The 15889-nt window shown below is 30.5% G+C and overlaps 1 non-coding gene across 1 annotated transcript; it reads right to left on the bottom strand.

Annotated features, from left to right (window-relative positions):
- Nucleotides 1-13324: 13324 nt before the first annotated feature.
- Nucleotides 13325-13396, bottom strand: Trnad-guc. The gene has a single exon. It is a non-coding gene; the product is annotated as a tRNA-Asp (tRNA).
- Nucleotides 13397-15889: the final 2493 nt, after the last annotated feature.

Below are 15889 nucleotides of genomic sequence, written 5' to 3'. Positions count from 1 at the left end.
GTTATTTCTAAAAAATAAGAATTAATAAGAATATCATTATAATTTTTTTTTATATGTGGCTTTTATTATTTCATCATAATTCCGTAATAATATACGTTCATACTTTGAAAGCTTATAATTTTAATTAATAATATTTTGGCGACACACTCCAAAGTAATACGTGACACACTAGTATGTCGCGACACACCGGTTGAGAACCACGGCTGTACGCGACGAAACGGAACAACGAGCGCGCACGACAATCACCACGTGTTATAGTGTTCGCCATAACACTCGGTGTAATACGCGCTCGCGGGGATCAACGTCGACGACCATAAATCACGCATATGGAAGGTGGATGATTTTTGTTTTGATTTTTTATTATTTTTTTATTATCGTTATTTCCTCTCACCCCCACAATGCGGTTTATGTACGCCCGTATTAATCCTTAGTTGTGTATTCATTGCCGTAGTAGACGGGGCCCACCTGGTTTTCTCGTATTCCGCGTGCTTATGACGTGTCCTACGAAGAGAACGCGCGGGCACGCAGCCGCGGATACAAAAAGGAAGCTATGGGCGCGCTGAAGTTCTCCTCCCCCTCAGACGTTGAGTAGAACCATGTCGAAGGTACTTGACAATCGAAACGAATAAATGTTTAAACGCGAGAAAGACTTCGTAGCACTTGTACGGAAACCCACGAATTACGTATTTCGAATATCACTTTATGTAGAAAAAAAAAAAAAAACGTGAATCGCAACCCGTAGTAGTCGTGTGGAAACGGGTTGTTATCGACGATAATTAAGACTTTACCAATTACGCATAGCTTTCAAGTGTTGTATGCGCATGCACTTGTATAATATTTATCGTCGACAACAGTTCGAAGTATAATTTTTGTATATATTTAGTTATATAATAACATGAACGAACATAGATTTCCATAAACAATTATGTAATAAATTTATATATATATATGTTACGTACAACACAGTCCGGCCCAGAGACCACCGGAAAGTAGGTCGCATTCACTGTGATAATCAAAATGCCCACAATGTAAAGTGACTTATTGATAAATAAAATTAAAATAATAATAGTTTACGGTCGGTGTAGTAAAAATAAAAAGGGCACAATAATATATAATCAGTAGGGCGCCCTCGTGTGCTAATAATAATAATAAAACAAAAAAATGATATAATAAATTGTGTATATATATGTATATATAAAAAATCAGGTGCTAAACCTCGTTCCTCGACGGCCACGATGATAGTGATGCTCCCGCCAGTGGACACGACCGCAACGTCGACAGGCAGCCACAACACGGTTGACGACGAAAACACCGTCGACCTCACCGCTAATGAAATCAACGCACAGCGGTAGACGAAATAATACGCCCGGCGGTGATACGCACGACGGTAACACGCACGACGGTAAAAGAAAAATCACACGCCCGGCGGTAATACGCACCAACAGCTCGCTCGGTTGCAAGTGCCGCCCCGGAGCGTGATGCCAGCGCGACGAAGCGCGCCAACCGAAAGTTCGCGAACATTCCATAATCGGCACGCTATCGGGGGGAACCGGTTGTCGTGGCCAGACACAAACACAATAGCTTGTTCGAACAATATCAGACTTGGGTAAGTAGTATTCCGAATACTGTATTCAGAATACTTTTTAAATATTTTTTTTGAAAATATTCAATAAAGTATTTTGAATATTTATAACGAGTATTCTGAATACTATATTTCGAATACCGTTAAATCATCTCTTTTTTAAATTATTATTACTTCTCCGTCGTATCTTGTATAAGCTAATATCAGGTATTTATTATTATTGTAAACCATAAACTATAACAGTTATGTAATACAAAAATACAATAAAATAACATATATTTAGTCTACAATTTCAAATATTTCTGTTGAGTGGATATCTATTATTTTTATAGTATGAAAACTAGAAGTATTTTAAAAGTATTCGGAATACTATTTTTTGTAAGTATTCGAGTATTTATTCAAAATACTTTTAAAAAGTATTTTACCCAAGTCTGATATATATATATATATGTATGGGGCTCCGAAAACCGTCGGGCCGGCACTGCTACTACTACTAGCTTCGCAAGCTCAGTCGTTAAATTCGCTTGGATGATGTAATTGTTGGCAGCAGGTCCGCGGTCTTAACACAAGGCGAGCTCTTAATTTCTAACCAGAAACGGTTTCGTTTGTATTATTCGGGTTCTGTAATAAGTATTAATTAAACATGGTATTTTTGTGCCACGATTATTCGGCTGAACAGTAATACTTGATAGCCAACGACACATTTCGGTCACTTTGAACTTGCGGCTCGGGACTATAGTTAGACCTTAGTTTCACTCAATCCAGCCCCAGTTAAACGTATCGATCGAAAATAAATAATAAAGATGATTCGGTTGCCAAGTGTAACCTGCACTGTAGACAATTGTATCCAAAGTCCACCGAGAGATTAGAGATTAGTCGTTTGAAACGCAGAAAATGGGCACGTAACTCCTGCGTTACTCAACGACGAAGCGTATAAAAATAGTTTCAATTGATTCTCATCGTGTTTCATAATCATGTATACATATATATCTAATATAATATTTAATAACTATGTTTCAATATTTTAATACGTTTAATAAGCGAAACCCCAATCACCCCGGAATCAGATTTCTGCTCTATTAAGCGCGATGACGATCGACCGAGCCGAGTAAAATGAACGAAAAAGACGAGGGGACGCGACTGACTGTTGAAACGTCACAAACGTTTCTCATTCGTACGGTATTTTTATTCCTATTTTTAACACTCATTTAGTCGCAGTTCGAGATGGCAATTTTAAAACGTAGCGCTGGATCAATAGATCATACGGATGACATAAATTAAACAGCGCTTCTGAATAGAATGTGTAGCAGCAACTGTCGTGTTTACGTTGCCAATAAAATAATGGAAAACATTCAGAATTACATAGGATTAGTAGATGGAGAAATTTAATACGAGTCACGAATCTCGCGATAACTCGATATGATTATAATTGATTATACTTTGGGCGCATTAATCTATTTATCGGTCACGAAAAATAGACCGAATATGATCTATAAAATAACTCGTGACAAAGAACGAATCGGAACGAGTGTTTATGAGATTGTTTTTCAACACGTCCGTCGGAAAGTGATAACTTTTATTGGTTTTATGCCGGCGAAATAAAAACTCTTAGGAATTATACGAACGCGTTCGATTCAGGTTCAAAGCAGCTGTTATCGTCGACACGTCAAGAGCCTTGATGTATTATCATATCGAACGAAGTGCATAATATTATATAATCGAGAAAAACAGAATTCGGTAATACGAAACGCATTTAATTATTATAATACATTGTATACGTTCTACGCGTGAACATTAACGCAGTTGTCAAAAATTTAACGTTATAATTTAAAATTAATTCAGATAGATGAATACTGGTTTCTCGTCTGAAACCAGGATGATATCCATACCATGTACAGTAATCCGTTATCTCGGTAGTAGTTAGATTTATAGCTGACGACTGTAAAATAAAATGGTATGTAGTAAAATATTATGCCGACGACTGCATTTGGATTTCGATCAACTTCCGACGGTGATGTCATTATTTCACGTGAGATACACGAAACAAAAACACAAAACATTAGTAGGATAATCGTCGTAACGCGTACCTATTCGATCTACCATTATTTTTTTTCCGACTTACGAATCGTTCGAAATGTAGGGATAATTAATAAATACTGCGGATTTCATTATTGTATCACGCACGTACCGTAATTATACATAACTCGTAAGGCTCTTCGAAAAATGTAAGACGAGTCAGTGAATCTTGTTTAAAACGGAACTAATGCAAACAGGAACTTACGAAAACGATTTGATATCCTTGATCGGCTGATCTCGAATAACCGTTTAAACATCTGAAAAAAGGAACGATGTCATTGGTACCGCGATATAGTATACGTTTTACTCAATTTTTTTCTGTATAAAACAACGCTGTGCAAAACCGTACCAATTTCTAGCTTAACCCGGTTGTTCCTATCGCATAATTGAATCCATTTGTCTTTAAATTTCCGCTTTATCGATTGAGTTACGGTGTATGCGCTATAATATATTTTCGTCGCCCTGTTCAAAATAACTCGCAAGGGAAATCCAATTGACAAAGAAGCGTGGATGAAATGTAATAACGAATGCGAGCACACGATAATAATTACGTTGCCGCAAAATCAGTGTATTATTGTGCGTTGTCAATACGTAAAATAACATTAAAATCCTATAAACAGTGCACCCTATTTGGAAATGAATTCTATGAGTACCAAATAGTTTAATACACAAAGGTTGAAAAAATAATAAATTGAGTAAAAATTTACCAGATTAAAACAGATTAGATATTTAATTTAGTTCGACAATAATTAAGTATAAAAATTAAACCAACGAATCTCTTTTTAAAAATTAAAATTCAATTCAATGCTAGTTTTTAATATTTCGTATAACAGATGAATATACGAGTATAATTGATCAAGACCATTTTATATAATTTTATAATTATCAGTAACGTTACAAGAGAAAAACGAAAAAATAATTAAATTAACAAAATCAATTAATGATAAACAAAAATAATTGAATACCAGTCAAACACAATTGGAACCGCGTGTGGCCGTTTGGCACGCATTTGTTTTCATTGGCTTTTATTGAAGTGGACCAACAGTGTTGGTCCAACACTTGAGCGATCTTTTGGCATGCCGCTTGGGACGGATTTGACAGTTGATCAGTTAGATCACGTCTAAATCATTTTTCGATTTTGCCAATTGGACGTTAGTGGCATGGTATTGTTACAAGCTCAATAGTTGTGAACAAATCAAAGTTGACTGGCGTTGACAATAATTTCTATTTTCCGAAATATTTTATCGTCGTATTTTTATTTATAAATATTTAATTAATTAACGTGTTAGTTTATTTCTGTAATCCAACTGATTGCTTGTTTATGGCCATATTTTCAATTTATTTGATGTAAAAGTGTATTTAATTTCTTTATTATTTTATATTGATAAATATAATAAATATGTATTCATTCGTTTGTTAGGTGGTATAACGAAATTCATACTTATTACTTTTTTTTATTATTATTATTATTATTATTATTTATATATACCTATTCAGTTTGTATAAAGTATAGATATAAACTGTATATTATTTTGACATAAATTATTACATAATTTCCATGTTTTGAATGATAATTTCACAGATGAGTGTTGTAACAGGCAGAAGTAACGTTATTAGGTTGTTTAAATTTGACACGAAACAGATGTTTTAAACAACCAATATTATAGATATTATTATTAAACATCTCATAGATGTGTCGTGATGTCGTCACATAAACGTTAGTATCTAATTGCCTATAGATGATTTTATTAAAAGTCGCCCAACTGGGCATTAACATTCCCATAAACAGCTTAATAATATCAATATTTTTTAGTTAATTACATCGCTTATTCTCAATACACATCGTCCGGATGTCTCTAAGACTGCATTTGGCACAGTGGACAGCGGTGCCACCATGCGGGTTTTATAAAAGCAGCTGATTCACGGCTAAAATTGGGTAAGGGTTGTGCAACGGAAAAGTTTGATACATAATTTGCACGTTTGAAATAAAATATTAATGTTATGTATTATTTTGTTTGAAATTGTTGGTTTTAATATTTGTTCTGAATCTAAAACTTTGACTTGAAAAGAGTACTCGATACACATAGCTGCTTCGCTGGAGAATAAACTTCGCGCCGCCACCGATAGGCACGTACGTTATCAACCCAAATTGAATCTGACCAGTGGCGTATACAAGGGGGGTGTTTGGTAGATATGACACCCCCCTTGAGTCGTATCATATATTACATCAGCGGTTACCAACCTTTTTAGTAGTGCGGACCACCAATTTCGTAGAAAATGTTATGGCCCACCAATAGTTATATATGTATAATATGCACATACGTCAGTTATTACAATTTATTTATTAAAAAACAATTGTTTATCAAAAAATACTTCATTGAAGTAGATTATTCAAGAGTTAAACAATTTAATATAATTTTGGATTGTTCCCAATGAGAGAATCAATATTTGGACTAAAAATGAAAAGTTTTAGCCTTAAATCACTCAAAATTCAATTTATTCCTACATTTATTTTTTAAAAATTAGAAAAAGCTCGTTCACAAAGACACACAGGTTGTCGAAATATAGCCCGCCAAATTTCTAAGTGAAATTTTAGAAATTGCTAGAAAGTCTCGCCGAATATTTAAGTATAATGGTAATAATGGTGAAGTTTTAAAAAACGAGTTTAGAGTCTTATCACATTAGAGTTCAATCAACGAATCTTCTTCACTTGCTGATATTTAATATTTTAAAAATATATGTAAGTAATGTTAATAAAATATGGTTCACGGCCCAGTACCACCTGCTCGCGGCTCACTTGTGAGCCGCGGCCCATGGGTTGGGAACCACTGTATTACATTATTATAGGAATATAGGTAAATCGATAATACAATATGAAATATAAAATAATGCACAATACTAATTACATATATACAGGTTAATATTATCGCGATTGCGACAATACGTAACGAAAATTATTCGTTTACGTTTTCGTGCAACACAAAACGTTTAATAATAATAGGTATTGTAGCATCGAATACTGATATTCGAATAGTCAAATATTCGAATAATTTATGGTAATGCTATCCGAATTCGAGTATACATTACATCTCTATTACAGACATTATGTATACATATTAATTAATTAAAATAAAAGTTTTAGTTTGTACGTATTACATATAATATTTAATAATTACAATTAACACCCCCCTTCAAAAAATCCTAGCTACGCCACTGAATTTGACCGATAACTGAATGTCATTATTGATAACCGTTGAACATCGCTATACGAAACGTCCGATATTTACCACAAAAGTACAACACGTAAAAATGTATTCAGTTTTTAATTTAATTTTTAATTCACATTGGATACACATCGCAACGCTAAAATAAAATAAAGATCGGTACGATCCATATGAATTATTATTTTATTTAAATAAACTAACAATACTTCATAAAAATTTATTTTGTTATGGCGTGAAATGTGAATTACCATTACCAATTTTGGTTCAATTCATAGTGGCACAGGTTGTAAGGAGCATAACATAACATATCATCATTTAACTAAAATATCCAATGGACAATAAATTCAATTTCGCGTTCCGTGAAAGGTATTATTGCACGACCTTTACGAATTATGGGCTACACACGATGACAAATTATTCGGTTTGGTAGGGTCATCATCAGACATCTGACATGTACTGTGTTGCTCAAAATTTGTAGTATTTACCGTAAAGGTACCGTATGAAAGTCACCATTATTATTGATGTGCACAAACGCGTGCCTGTTACGATAGGTATCGATTTTCTGTTAAAATATTACATGTTACGCGCTTTTTTCTGTTTTAAAAACACTGACTTGTTGTACATTTATTATTAATTAAAAATGCCTCACATCCCGGTTAACTAACTAATGCAAATCTTCGAAGATACCAACTATCCGTAGAAGTTAGACGACACAACAATCGTAAACGAATGAATGACAATTGTGATTAAATTATGAAACAATAGATAAAATTATGTAAAAACATTTAAAAATAATAATCAATACAGTAATGATATTCTTATAACAAAAATATAAAAAAAACAAAATATATATATATAAATGGAGCCAAAAATGTATCATTTCATCAATTGAGAACGGCTGGGCCGATTTGGCTCAAATTTTTTTTAATTATTCGTAATTGCCAGGAGAAGGTTTGTACAAAAAACAATTTTGGAAAAGTGCTTTTGTTTAATAAATCGTAGATTAATTTAATAATTTTTGACCCGGTCAATTACTGCACAATTGAAAATAAATTGTTAAATGAAACTATTAAAAAACTATTCATTTTATTTTTGGTATTAAATGACAAGTATTGCATAAATATTAAACAACAAGATCCTGCAACAGAAGCCAAAACAAACAAGAATGTTAATTCGAAGGATTATTATGCATATTGGTTGATGATTATACGAGATAGGACAACGTTATTCTAAGATGTCGTGAGCTTTGTCAACAATTCATGGTTGACATGTATGTAAAGATAGAGAGCGAACGATTTCGATACTTGCGATTCAATCAAAATTATGTTTTTCACACGGACAATTATACGTAGCGTGCACTCGAACCATCCAGTTTGTATTGGCGAAATATGGGATAATAAAAAATATTGTACACTCTGTTACATTAAGGGATTGATATTTTTTTTTAATAATATTGTCATAATTAGCGATATATATAATTTTAAAGGATCGATTTTAATAAATTATTAAAAAAATAAATATTTGAAATTTTTTCATTTTTATATTCCGTCACCGTTCATATCACTCCATATATTTCCCACTTATATACCACATCCTTACACATTTATATTAAATTAGTTATTTTTTTCTAGCAACATATTCTCTAGAAATAATTTATATGACAAAACAATATTTGTCGGGTTAGTTAGTTGAGTAATAAAATATTTTCTTAATATTTCTTAAACGGGATATTCCAATACGATAAATATTCTTTATTTTCTTCAGTTAAGAAGAATTAATTAAGAATTCTTAAGTTAAGAACAGTTAATGTTAAGAATCTCATTAAGAAATTAATTAAGACTTATGTAGGTAAAACTGTTTATTCAAATTTATTAAAAATTCGTGGTTTTTATATTTTTTTACAAACCGCATAATATAAAAATACATATAACAATACTCATTAAAATTTATAAAATTGATTTAGAATATTCAATTTCAATGAAATTATATAATTTAAACTGTACATTTAATTTTGGTATAATTACGAGATATAATATATAATTACGTAAATTAATTTGATTCGTTGTTGGAACCACATTTGTGGTTGATTTATTAATAATTTATATAATATTCTAATCAGAGCTGTATTTAAACAGTTGGCGTCCCCCGATATATAATTTATGGTGACTTTCTTTCACCACAAATTCACAATATTAGTGTAAATATTTCACTAATTATTTCATCAATGATCGAGATTCTTTAATATTTTCTAAACATGTTCATGACTCTTTTAGGTGAACCGAATGAGTTGAATCAGTGTGTCATAATTCAATGACTCGATAATTCAGGGTCACCTCCTAGTTCTTATCAGTCCCTGATTTAATGTTATCATTATGTTAGCTCACGAAGTGTGTGTTAGTTCACCGAATTGGTAATTCATAACTTTAACAGATGTATAAATATAAACAGTTAAGTAAGCGTAGTATAATATAGTACGATAAGAGTATACGTACGTAGAAGATTCGCATAGGCACTTTAAGATATTGATTAAATGTACTAAGTATATAACTTTTATAAACCCATACCGAAATTAATCCTTTAAATACGCCACTGATTATATCGCACTGTTTATAACCTACTGCGTAGGCGATCTCAAACCGAATATATTTAAACTGTTTTAAACTGTGCTTTCAAAAACCTATCGAGAAAGTTTTTATTTAGAGAAAATTAAAATAAAATAATATGTATATTTCCATTTGTATGTTGCGACCGTGTTTTAAATATATTCTACGCACGTAACTCTCGCGAGATCTGTTGCAACCACACCGAATCCAATTATTATTATTTTCTGTTTTTCGACATAATGACTTCGTTATTCTACTCGTATATATGTGTCTATGATATATTATATTATGTAATATGTTCGGAAGAAACAAAAAATAAAAAATGTTCCCTATGCAGTGCAATATAAACTGAAAAAAAACTGATTTATACAGAGTTCTGTCGTTTCTTCGCAGTTTTCCGTCGCATGTAACGTATGCAGACGAATAAACTGTAACGCGACGGCGTTAAAAACAAGTTTAACTTTATAATAGATATAACATATTAAACCACGTGTGTACCACGGACGCACATCATCGTTCCCGGACGATGGAATCCGGCGAAAATGATTAACCACCGTTGTGTACAATATTCAGTGGCATAACCAGAATTGGTTTTTGAGAGGGTGTTGTGAATTTGGAAAAAAATAAGCATTTTCTGCAGGTGATTGGTGGGGATAAGGAAGTAAGATTAAGTTAGGTTTATGAGTAAAATTACGTTATACATTAATACGTTATTTATGATAAAACAAAGCGAACGGTTTTCCGTAAGGCGTGTCTGTAGGACGATAACGAGTTGTATGGGCAAATGTTAAGTAAACTAAACTTGTTAACTTATATTCTTCTATACAGAGTTGAAATTAATGTATTATTTTCCCGGCTAAGTTTATTTTGGATTTTATGAAAGAAAAATATATTTGTATCTAATACCGAATATGATTCAAGTTTATAGGACGTAGAAAGTTATTAGAAATAAAAGAAGAAAAAGGATGAAACTCCTGGATTGGGTAAGAACCCACGGTCAGGTGTATGTGAATGATATTGCTGTATCGGTTTTTTAAACTTAAAAAAACGATTCTGAGTGAAAGAGGTCAGATGGATCTGTTTATATAAAGAAAAACTTTTTAATCATTTCGTATAAAAATTGAAAGTTTTATACATTTTTAACAAAATAAATTTAATTTGTTTTTGATATTTTTATCGTTTTGTTAAAACGTAAAATTTAACATTCATATATTTTTATTCTTTAATTAAATTCAACTTTTTTTTTAATTAGTAAGATATCATATCTCTTAGTGGAACAACAAGACCATGTACACAGACACAAAAAAACACAACATGGTAAAACTAATCTTCGTTTCATTTAGAATCAAAAAGATTACATAATTACGAAAAATTGCGCATTGATACTTAATTAGAACTTTTTTTTTTAATAACTTTATCTTTTCTGAATTTTATTTTAAACTTAATTGATGTGATTAACGTGCAAATGAATGTACTTGTTGTAACTTAATTGAAAAATGAATAAATAGCATATTATCATAAATATATATAATTAATATATAAATATATATATTATATGTATGTATAAATAATATCACAAACTTGCTCAGCATTTATTTTTTTCGTAATATTACGACGAAGTTTGATTTTCTACCGTTAAATAGTCACGCCTAAATACGATTTCATTGCATATATGTTATTAATAAACGCAGTTTTATGAGTATCAAGGTAACGTGAAATTTATTGGCATCGTACACCATCATAAAACTTCTAAACGTTTTTCTTGTGGTTCTATCCCGTATTGTTTATTGATCTTTTAGACGATATTTTAGCAATCGTAATTCAATGTGAACGTAATATAGTACGTGCGTATTAAATGCGTTCACTCCGCATCATACACGATTATACACTACAGAGAACCAAAATAAAAAAAGTATCTAATGTGTTGCGCCAAGTCGTTAAAAAAAAAATAACAACTCCTATGATAGTTTACATTTCAAACAACTTATCATTCGTCCTACATGATGTTTAACATAATATGAACAAATAAACTATCAAACGAATTTTCTTGCCCGCCCGTTAACTGCACAAATCACGATTATTAATCACGTGAAAACCGCATTCATATTTAGCAATATTATTCGATACCTATGAATGTTATATAATGTCAAATGTTACATTATTAGTAATTTAACGTTTTTGTTTTGTTAATGATTTCGTAGCATAATACGTTTAAACATTCCTTTACCAAAATCTCAATATCGCATTATCGTAAAACGTGCTCCTGATTTAAAAACTATATATTTATTTATTATTCAAAGACGTTTATTGTGTTGTTCAGGAAATCAAGTCAACGAGTTGTAACGTTTCGTTTCAAATTAAAATTACGTCTGATGGGAAATAAGTGCCGAATAAGGTGTTTTTAGTGTTAGTGTAGTGATCGTCTTACAAGACACTGCGTAGCTCACGGTAATTATTTAAACGACGTAGTACGTTTAATACGAACTCGAAACACTTGTCGAAAAGATAGGTAGTTTGATAAGCACAACATTTGTATTTTGAAATAATTACAAATCGCAATAATTTAATTACATTTTAAATAATTATTCATATAAAAATAGTTAACTGCTGTGTAAGAGTTATTAGTACTAGTCATGATTAATTACTCGTGGCTATGTGGTTGTGAAAAAGTCCACGTCTAACAGTAGTCTTACAAGAAGTGAGTGGCCAGTCTAGTGCTGTTACTATATTCTGATTAATTCTAAGTGCTCTCTAATCGAATTTATATGAGATCTAACAATGACGTGTTATGGTAGTACTAGTAATATGCTTATTATGAAAATTAATGTTTAATTGTTTTTAATTGTTTTTTTTTTTTTATATTTGGTTTTATGATTTTATAGGGTTAAATTATAAGGACATTAAAATTAAAAGTGCTGGTATGTTTATGTTTTATTATTTTGACTTTTTTCGTATTTTTTTTTTTTTTTTTTTTTAAGGTAAAACTAGTAGTTTTAATTTTACGTGAATATTTGACGTAATGGAATCTTTCCATTCCATTCTAACCTTTCATCAGTCAATCGGTTTCTGATTGAGTTTTTCAGCAATTTCATGGTCAAAAAAGTCTGTTCGCACACATATGACAACACAAACATTGCCATCATTTTCTGGGCGTGAGCAATTATTTTTGGGAATTCAGCTTTCTGCAATGCTCTTTAAAAATCTAGTTTTGCGGAATTCAAGAACGATTGCTTTAAATGGGTACTGCACTGCATTTCAATAATTTCAATAATATGAAAAATATAGATATTTGTTCAAAAAAAATTCATATTTTCCTGAGAGAAAAATAAAATTATTAAAAATAATATGTAATAAACTTTATTATGATGTTTCTACTTTTATGGCATTGTTTGCTAGCACCAGCGATTTATTATTACAATTAAAATTTAATCATAATGAAACTAAACTTTATTGTTTGGGTCTCCTTTAACAAAGAATACAACATCGTTAATAATTAACGATGTTGCAAAATCAATCAATTATTGGTTGATTTTGGTCCTGTAAACTTTCCAACTTAATATGTTTTAATAAGTTTCATAAATTGAATATGTTTCAATATATTTTTATAATGTTACATGTTTTAATAAACGAACCCGATTACTGGTGTGTATTTTCAATATTTAATTTACTTAAATATTATATTGTTTCATTTACCTGTATGTAAGTCTTAATTTTGTTAATATTTACTAAAATGTTAATTACCAATATTATCATTATGATACATGTAGACTTTGAAAGAAGACAATATAAGAAATGTTATATAAAAAAAAATATAATACAAAAAAATGCAAAAAATTTTCCTCCCCGGCGGGGAATCGAACCCCGGTCTCCCGCGTGACAGGCGGGGATACTTACCACTATACTACCGAGGATTACGTGTAGACTGAAGAAATTTAAATTATTTAATACAGTTAAAATCCACTTAAATATATGTTATTATTTATTCATTTTTTGTTATATTTCATTAATTAATAATATATTAATTACATAACAATAACGAAATAATACATAACATAATACAGGTCATATAATTCTCTCATAATGTTTCCAATTAAACACTTCACTAATGGAAAATTACATAGGCGTGCGCAGATTCCTATATTCGGTGTGCTTTTATTTTTTTTTTTTTATCACCCAACTCCTTATAAAATCCCGCCTTAAAAAAAAAAATTAATATATAAAAAAAAGTAAGTAGAAATAAAATTTATTAGAAAAATTGATGTACAATCTGATTGTCAATGAACGCCAGTCCCGGCAATTTTTATTTTTTTGTAATTTAATAAAATTGATAAAAAAAACTTTCGATTTTCCAAAAAAAAAGAGTTATTAGCCCTTTTTACCTAAGTACCTAATACCCACCTAAAAAACCTCTTAGGTGTGGCTATAGCCCTATAAGCCACACCCGTGCACACGCCTATGAAAAATTAGATTACATTTAATTTTAATGACAATTTTAACTGTCATTCCGTGTTCTCGTAAAAATATGTTTTTAGAGATTATTTCAAAGTCTAATGTGCAAGATATATATTATGTTTCAGACAACAGTACAGTTATTGTTACAGATTTTACTAAAAATTAATAAAGATAAATTGTTTTAATTTTTTTTTCTGAAGTTGCTCAAAAAAAATTGTAGGAATACATTCGATTATCCATAATGTAATAATAATTTATTTAATTTAAATTAGGTAGCATACATACCTAATAATAATAAAAATTAATGATAATATGAGCTGATTACCTGACTAATCTGATATTAAAAAAGCTAATTCTAATGTTGGAAAATTAGAATTCGGTGTGACGCACACCGCGCATGTGCTGGACAACGATAACAAATCAGCTGGCCAAGGTGATTTCAAAACGCACTATGACTATGTTAAATTTAGCTATAAATATTTCTACGGAAAATTAATTTATGCAATTTATATGTTAAATCTATATTATAATTGTCATTTAATATTCAAAATATCAAGAAAATGTTGTAATAAAAGTCAATATCTTTGAGTAAAAAAATATTAAAGATATTTTTTCTAAATAATTTACTGTATTTTTATAGTTTATAACTATTCCATTATATACATATATATTAGCAATATCAAAATTAATTAAATTGTAAATGTATACGAAATTATTTATAAATATACATACATATGTATATTATAACTAGTTTTAACTATAAAAACTGGTTCTAAATGTTATAAGAATAAAATGAACTAAAATCCATTATAGTACATTATTTTATATGCATATTTCCAATCATATATTTATGCGTCGGAAAGATTGAATCAACTAAATTATTACAATTTCAAAACATTTAAATTTATTAATTTTGTGATGGCCATCTCGTATACAATGTACCTACATACTGAGTTTTATTTTTCTATATTAAATATAAGGATTATCAATGACTATACCGAACAGAATGCTTGAAATGTTTTTCAAAAGTGTTGAGCTAAAATAATTGTAAACGTATTGGTCTACACATAAAATAATATGTCATTTTTTACAAATCGACATATCTAAGGTTTTAAGTTGTTTTACTTTCATAAAAAGACTTTTAGTTTCATTGTAATGAAATTATATAAAATACACCAAATAAGACGTTTAAAATTAGACGAAATCAATAAACTATTTTTTTCTGTGTTCTAAGATTACACGATTTTAAGCCGGGTACACACCAGAGCATTTAAGTGTAATGAAACAGAGTTCGTGCTCGCTTGAATGTTACATGATAGAAACGACCGGTGTGTACGTTTATGGCCGAGCACTACTCTAAATCGGTTGTTCGCCGGTCTATCCATCAGTTATTGACATTTTGTGTTCGTGCAACAATTTTTTTTTGCATTCATCCAGTGTTATTTTTATTTCCTTGGCCAACTCTTCCCACGCATCGAATTTTGCAAATTTGTTATAATATTTTGGATCCTTTGGGAACCATAGTACCAGTTTATTTTTATTACCATTCTATTAAGTCTAACACTTACTCATTATTCCACTCCATTTTTAAATTAAAATTAAATAATACAAATTTATTAATTTATATTGTAATAAATTTCATTAATTGTATATTAATAATAATAATAATATTTTATTCATTAATTTTAATTAATTTTATAATACAATAACATACGAATATAATCCGGGCGATTATATCCGCTGATATCATCGGGCGATTCACTGCGAGCAACTGGTTTACCGACCACGCTCATCGTGTCGTAATGTAACATTCCTTTGATGTTCATCAAAAAACCGACACTTGGATGAATCGACGGTGTCGCGAGTCGAACACGCGCGAATGATACAGTAACATCGTACACACCTGAGCATTACAGTTACATTGCGGTGTTACATTACACCTAAATGCTCCG

Source organism: Sipha flava, unplaced genomic scaffold, assembly GCF_003268045.1.
Source record: "Sipha flava isolate LNK unplaced genomic scaffold, YSA_version1 563_pilon_pilon, whole genome shotgun sequence".
Taxonomy (NCBI): domain Eukaryota; kingdom Metazoa; phylum Arthropoda; class Insecta; order Hemiptera; family Aphididae; genus Sipha; species Sipha flava.
Note: the sequence above shows the minus strand (reverse complement) of the source record. Positions and strands in the feature narration are given on the sequence as shown.